At 37.3% G+C, this 7,895-nt stretch overlaps 1 long non-coding RNA gene across 1 annotated transcript; it reads right to left on the bottom strand.

The window, feature by feature from the left end:
• Window positions 1-5,888: 5,888 nt before the first annotated feature.
• Window positions 5,889-7,204, bottom strand: LOC147493286 (uncharacterized). The gene is made up of 3 exons (XR_015200234.1): window positions 7,147-7,204; window positions 6,963-7,073; window positions 5,889-6,443 (listed from the first exon to the last, which is right to left on the bottom strand). It is a non-coding gene; the product is annotated as an uncharacterized LOC147493286 (long non-coding RNA).
• Window positions 7,205-7,895: the final 691 nt, after the last annotated feature.

The raw sequence follows: 7,895 nt of genomic DNA, 5'->3' as shown, positions 1-7,895 counted from the left end.
CAAACAACTTTTCTAGAATGGTGTTTACTGTTAACTGTTCATCTTCTTCACAAAACTCTATACAATTTATTAATGGCTTTATCCTCCCAATATACAATCCATATGATCACACATAACAAACAACATATCCTATTTCTATGGAAACAATAAAAGAAAGAAATATAACTCACCTTATTAAGTCTACAAGATGTAAACAACTATGAATATCAATAGTGCGGTGAGCCCAATACTTTGCATTCCCTTTTTCTCTTTTCTTCCTCTTCCCCTTCTTTTTATTGGAGGCTAGGGTTTTGATTTTGAATAATCATATTTTTACAGAGAAAATTCGCAGGTCTTCTTTATTCCCTGTTTTAAGTCTGTTTAAATTAACCTATGGCCTCCAATGGGTCTAAAAACACCCAAAGTCCATACCTATATGAATGGGTACATTGTAACAATGTTTTCAAGCCCAAAATGATTATAAAATACCCACATAAGTTCTAACAAACAATTCAAGTAAAAACATGAATTTTTTTTAAAAATCAACAATAGCTAAAAAAATTCTAGAATAAGCTAAACTTCATAATATAATAGTTATTTTCAATCAAATAATTTAATTTATGTTGTTTAAAAAAATTGGGGTTGTTATAATCTTCATCCTTTATCATGAAGTGTTGTTCTTTCTTAAGGAAGTAATTAAATAAGTAATGAATAGAGTCATTTGCTTACTAAAGTTTAACGAAAAGAATTAGATGCACTATTTCGTGATATTAGGAATAGCGTTTGCCTCCATATAACACCTCTCATACCACTATGCTCGCATTTGATGGGTGTATCAGTGCCCACTCATCCGGAGACAGTAACAACCGGCGGTAAGAGCTTGGATTCAGCATCAAGGAATTGAGCTGATAGTGAAAAAACAAGAACCCACCATTATCAACAAATGCATCTAAAGGTCGGCGGTCACATAGTTGTATCCACTTTCATCACAGATTCAATAAAAAATGGAAGAAACTGTGGAAGCTCAGTTTGCTGGACAATATGGAGGATGAAGAAGAGGAAAGGTAGAAGAATTAAAACAACAATGACTCACATGAAGATAATTGATAGTCCAAAGCAAGAACCAAGGTAAGCAACTGGACTTTTAAAGGCAACAAAATACCTACTAGACAACTCCTACCCTACCACTATGATCACCTAGCTACTTCACTTCACTTCACTTTGGTAGGCGAATTCAGCCAAAGAGAAAATCTGGTAGTTCTTGGTCCGGTGATTAAAATATGGCCCTTACACTTGGGATAGCAAATAATTGAGTCCATATTTTTCTGCTTACAACACATACCATCATTTCCACTCTTAACATAATAATTGATCCCATCTATGCGCCAAAGGCGACCATGTCGGAGTGTCTTCCTTTGGGTGCATCAACTGTGTTCGCAGTTTTAGTTCCTTAACATGCCACGAGCCATTGCGACAAACTACCACCAATTACACTATTAAACTCTAAATATTGAACTAGATAAAGATTAAACTTGGAAAACCTGACTTACCTAAATCCTTGACTCGTTTGAACCGTGTAACAGATTTCAGAACATCACCCTCCCTAAATATAACCAGAAAATTTATCAAGTGAATCGAAGAATTAGAACACACTTAATTGAAATAAACAAAACATAGAAAATAAATAAATAAGCAGCACCTCTCACAACTCTTCCCCTTATAATACAATCCAGCCTGAGCTAAGCAGCACGCAAGTCCAGCCAAGCCAAAAGGACCTGCAAAAGGAAGATACAAGAACAAAATATTTCATCTAATTGGAGAGAAGCAAATATCTCGTAGCAAATTACAAGAGCAAATTCGTGTAATTTGCTCTTCGAAGGGAAACCCAATTGGCTCACCAAATGGGAAATGCTTTTATGCCTTTCTTTAGAATTGTAAACTAACTTGGGGATGCTGTGCAGATGATTGGTAGAAGTATATAGGGTATACCTACCTAGTAGGAAAGATATACTATCTACAATGATGCAGTCCGTCCCCCTTAATAACCCGAAATGTAACTGTACTTTGTATATTTACATTATCACTACAACTTGCTCACTTACCAAGAAAAAAAAACCGACGGTCGTTCTTTAAAAAGAAACCTTTACTGAAAAAAATCCATAAAAAACATCTAAACAAGAAATTTAATCATCTATAGGGGGGGAATAAGTTCACCATTGACTTGATCGAACATATTGTTGCTCTAATGGGGGTTTGAGTAAAGCGCTCTAGGTCATTACTACGCACAAAACTCTATTTTGCTCTTCCGTCGTCTTATTTCTGTTCTAAAACTTGCTTGCCAAGCTAAATGAAAACTATAGTACTATACTAACAATGAGCCCAACCCAATACATTAGTTCCAAAGCCATAACTGAAGGCCCATTATACCTTTCTTGGATTTACTGTGGGCTACCATGATAAGTCCATATTTGTCTACCCAGTAAAATGAGTTTGTGTCGTGAACTCGTGATAACTTTTCATTCTTTCAGGTGATAGTTTCACGTTTTCTTTTTTTTGGGTCCTCCAATAATTTCAATAGTAATTTTTCCGCAAATTCCATTCAGAAGCTGCGGTATTTTGTATTTTATATTAAAGTTAAATAAATTAATATTAATAAAGAAAATAATAAAGCCTAGTTTTAAGAATTGAAAAAGTGGGGGAAATGGGTTACCCGATTACCTGGCTTTCTGCTTATCGAAATTGCTCCAAGTAAGTAGTTAGTTAGACCGTAACTTATGAGATTATAACCCATCAAGCTTGGCTCGTATTACTAAAAAAGAGATGTTGGGCCGAGCCTTGTAAGTGAGTTGAGCCAGTCTAAGGTGGACCCACACAATACGCCTAGGAGTCTAGGACCATGCTAATGGCTTTTAGTCAGTTGGAGTGCTGTACGCGATCATACAGTTACAGAGTTACTAGACTTAAAACAAAACAACTAGTATTTTGGGCACGCTCTATGAGTGTGAAATTGAGAGTTGTCCAATTAATCAAGCCACGAAAACATCCCAATAAAAGCCCAGTCCATATGGAGAGATTGATTTTTAAAAAAATTACAATTGAAACCCACTCAAAATAAGTCCAACCAAATTGCAACCGAAGCCCAATAATAAAAAGCCCATTGAATTTCAACATAAGCCCATCTACAATTGTTGACCAATCCAATTAGAGTTTTTTTTTGGATTAACTAGTATTAACCCTCCCACTAGATGAGCCAATTAGGATTTCCCCCCACTAGATGGAAAATTAGGGTCTGCCCCCCTAAACACACGGTCAACTTAGTTTGACCATTAACTTTCAAGTCAAACAATTGAAAATTACACAAATACCCTCATTGTTCTCAAAAAGAAAATATTCAATTTTAATTAGGTGGGAGCATTTATATCATTTTTAGTTGTTTGACTTGAAAGTTAACAGTCAAACCAAATTGACCGTGTGTTTAGGGAAGAGACCCTAATTTCCCATCTATTGGGGGGAAATCTTAATTGGCTCATCTAGAGGGGTACACTAGTTTACCATTTTTTTTTCGATAATACCTTATATATTAATAATCAACTTCTAAACCATAACAGGGATAACATTGTCTGTCAAGATACACTGTGGTAGTTGACCCATTTGCTACTGATGGTAAGCCCATTTCGCCAGTAAATGTGCCTCTCCATTATATCTCATGCTAATCCATTTAAATTTACAAAATGAAAAAGAGGAGCTTAAGTTAACTACATAGTCTCTTAAACTCTCATACATCCAGGAGCAAGTATGGCTATTAAGTGCCTTAATAACCTCTGAGCAATCCCCTTCTACCCAAACAACATTCCACCCAGAAGCGAGAGCAAGCCCTATTGTCACCTCAGCAGCCACCATCTTAACTTCCTCTGCTGACCTGGCTTGAAACCTTCTGATTCCTGCCCCTACTACTCTACCTTCAGAGTCCCAAGCAATTATTCCAGCTGCTGCCCCTCCTGTAGTAACCTGGAAGAAAGCATCAAACCTAATGTTAATACAGTCATTAGGAATAACAGGAAACATAAATTCAAATTCAGATTGATCAAACGGAAACTCAGGAGGGATAGAAGTTTTATTCTGTAGGTTGCTTGTTACAAGTCCAGTATAGCACTTGTAAGCCTCCACTTCACTTCTTCTGATAGTTCTTTCACTATTTGGAGGTCTTTATTCGAACTTTGCTTCATTTTTTGTTTTCCAAATGTTGTATAACAGATAGCAAGCTTGAACCCCAGCTTGGGATATGTGTTGGCTCTTGCCATTGCTCCAACTTAGGAATTTAGTAATCCATTCTTTGGCATTATTCCTGTCCTGACTCTCCATTCTCAGACCCCAAGCTTGAGGAGAACCACAAAGCTCTAGACCATTCACAGTCAAAGAACAGATGGCTATCAGTCTCTAAAGTCTTGAAGCATAAGGGGGATTTATCTTATCCTTGTCAAATATAACAAATTACAAATAAAATCATATTAGAGCGTTGTAAATAGAAAATATGAGCAAGGGTAAAATTGGATGAAAAAAATCCGGTGGAAACACTACTGTTACTTGGGGAGTTTTCTTTATAGGTGAAAGATATGCGCGCGGAGAGGGGTCGTCTAGGAAATTCACCATAAGGACTTTGGAACCTACAAACACTTTAGGGAATACACAATTACCAAAAGCGCTCTTATGGTTGACCACTGACAAACAAATGCCCCGAGTGTGTATAAATTGGTAGGAAATAACCCAAGTTTGAAACTGTACTAAATCTAAGTTCATCGTATACAACTTGATATACTCAGGTCTGACATAGGTCTGAGTGTCTGACATCTTTCGTATCTGTGGAGGAATTATATAAGCAAGGAAGTAGTACATAAAACTTGGGTTACTAAGGAGTCTTGGGAATAGAAGAAATGTGAAGCTTGGACGGACCCTTGGATTTTTCATAGGGATATGCCTAGCTACAAAAAATTTGGATTTGGTGGATGTAGGATGCAATTCCACCACTTGCAAATTTGCAAGTATACGTGTGTGATCTAACCTTGCCTAATGGATCATCGGATCTTAGGAAGCTTGCTCTCTGCTATGGTGCTACCTCAGCTGGTGATGAACTCTATTCGGACTAGGACCAGCTCTGTAGATAAGATAATCTGGTGTCATGCTAAGACTGGCAAATTCTGTGTCAGGTCTGCATACAATCTGAACAAGCATGTTGACAATGCTCTACCCAGAATCGAAGTGTAGATGTGATGGTGATATGGGGACTGAAACTAGCAGCTCGAGTTAGAATGTTTCTTTGGCAGCTTGCCATGAATCTCTTAACAATTGGATATAACTTGAATCACACCATCTGCATATTGTACAGACTTTACGCTAATTGGATTATCATGCATGGTGGTTTAGGAATGATTGTGCATTTCGACATAAATCTCCTGATTTGCATGTTATCCTTTGTAAGACTAGAGAATGTTGGATGAACTGGGAAAAGATGATCAAGTTCTTATTCATAATATTGTTGATCAGGGCTGGGCGTGGCTTTTACCCACCTCATGGGTGGTGTAAAGTCGACTTTGCTGCTATCTTTGACATAGCTAAGAAATTGGGTTTCTGTGTTGCTGTAATTAGGGACAGCGATGGAGCTTGTATAGCTGCTATTACTCAGATTAGGGAGCCAAATTCCAAACCAGAGGCAGTACAACAGACTGTGGATATAGGGATCGATCTTGCAAGACAGGAACACCTAGAAAGGGTCATTTTTTAATGGTGTGCGAAAGGAGTGACTGTATTCATGTGCTGTCTCGTCCAGACATGACTGCAGAATGGTCATGGAGACAAATTCTAGATACTTAGACAGCAATCATCATGTCTATCATTATTGTAATTTTCTTCCTTTTCGTTTAGGATAACAAGTATTGTTCACCAGGGTGAAAAAACAAATTATCTCCTAAGACGGCTTTCTTGGGAGTAAACAAAATGCTTTTGAGTATGAGACGGACTACCACATAGAAACCTCTTTACCAAAATTACCGCAAAAAGAATGACAATCCAGTATGAGCCATATTGCTGTAGACATAAACTGGACTAAAGAAATTACTGGTTAGTACTACGTTGTATCCTCTTCCTTGTTTGCACTGCAGTACCACAAAGAGCACTGTCAATGACAGTAAAAAAATGAAACTAATAACTACCCTTGCAGTCCCTCTCAATTTCTATCAAACAATGATAAACTCAATGACAACACTCCGACTACTTGGAGAAAATGCCCGTCAGAACACCAAGACTAAAGGTCTAAAGGCAGTAAAAAGATCCCTGGTAACTAAGCGTCTGAGATTGATTTACTGAACCCGATATTATCATCAAATAATATTTACAAATGTCCGAACTGTAGTCTATTCAGCAAGAATTTGTTATCCTGTTCTAATCTTTGTGCAGCAACATCAACAACCCTGGAAGTACAAGACCATGTTATTTGCAGAGAGATAAGGAAGGATATTAAATAATAAATAAAAATGTCATAATCTAGAAGCTTCTAGGATGAGGTTGCAGTTCAAGACTAGCTTGACAACTGGATTGTCACAAAGAAGCATTCTATGTTCCATTTGCTATAAAAGTACAACCTCATCAAAGAAGTTACCCATCTTCAAAAGAAGACAATTGTGCGGAGACATTTAAGTAAAGGTATATGGCAACACTGAAAATCCTTAACGATCCACAAAAGTAAAAGAAAGGCAAACACTTCGGGCAGTAACAATACGAGCCAAATATACCTCTTTTTGCGACTTGTAAACAGTCACAGTTAAGCAAGTACGAACCTTTGTAGATGTAATCTAGTACATCCCAAGATTCATTTAGTGAATAACACTCTGAATTATTTTAGATTTATGAACACGGATAACCATAAGTTGTAACAGTGTCATAATTTATACTTATAAACGGAAAAATTATAATTATAATTCATAATTTACCTTCACTTCAAAGCCCAAAAGACATCTTCACTCAATGATGTATCGAACACATTCAGCAAGAATTAAACAAAGACCAAGTACTGCTAAACACATAGGGCGTACTTCCAGGACCTGTAATATTTGTCACTTTTTATAATATTTGTCATACTAGAAACCAAAACAAGTTGCACTATCAGAGAACAACCTTGCTTGAAACCCAAGGCTTTCAATGAGCTTGTCAATACTATTTCGTGACACATAAAATGGCCCATTTGTTGGGTTTGTTGGAACCGTCGAGCTTTGCTCCGGTGTCCGTATACCACACTCACCCACCACGGTTAAGATGAAGAGAGGCTTTCATCTCTATATATCATTGACATGACCCGTTGAAGAAGAAGCCATCTTTCACCTAAGGGCGGACTTCGACAAGCTCTATTGAAGAGGGCCCAAGGCACCTATGTATCAAAGTGAGGCCCAAGCCCATTTTACTTCCCCTTTGTCTATGTACACATATATAAAGAAAATAGATTAGGGTTTTGAGGTACAACCTTGAGAGATTCATTTCTAGGGTATTGTGGGAGCTCTATTGAGCTAGGGTTTGAGTGAGGCCTCTTCTTATTGATTCTTGATCTCTTGTAAACTCTCCAATCTTTGACATAAAGGAAACTTCGGCTCTTGTGTGTGGATGTAGGTAACATTTAACCACCACCTAAATCTTTGTGTCTCTTTGCATATTTACTTCCATTATTATTGTTGCTATGAAGGGTGATGATAAGTTAGTGGTTTTGCTTTGTTGAGGTTGTTGTGATAACTACCAAAGTCTTGGGTGGGTGATTTCCTTGGTGTGAACTCCAAGTTGAAATCATTTGGGATAGAAAGTAACTAGATAGAGGTGTGACTTTCTAGTGAAATCTCCCAACAAGTGGTATCAGAGCACGGTTTTGAATCAGTGGA

This window comes from Coptis chinensis, chromosome 6 (assembly GCF_015680905.1).
Source record: "Coptis chinensis isolate HL-2020 chromosome 6, ASM1568090v1, whole genome shotgun sequence".
In the NCBI taxonomy this organism is placed as follows: Eukaryota; Viridiplantae; Streptophyta; class Magnoliopsida; order Ranunculales; family Ranunculaceae; genus Coptis; species Coptis chinensis.
The sequence above is the reverse complement of the archived record's forward strand: the minus strand, read 5'-3'. Positions and strand labels throughout refer to the sequence as shown.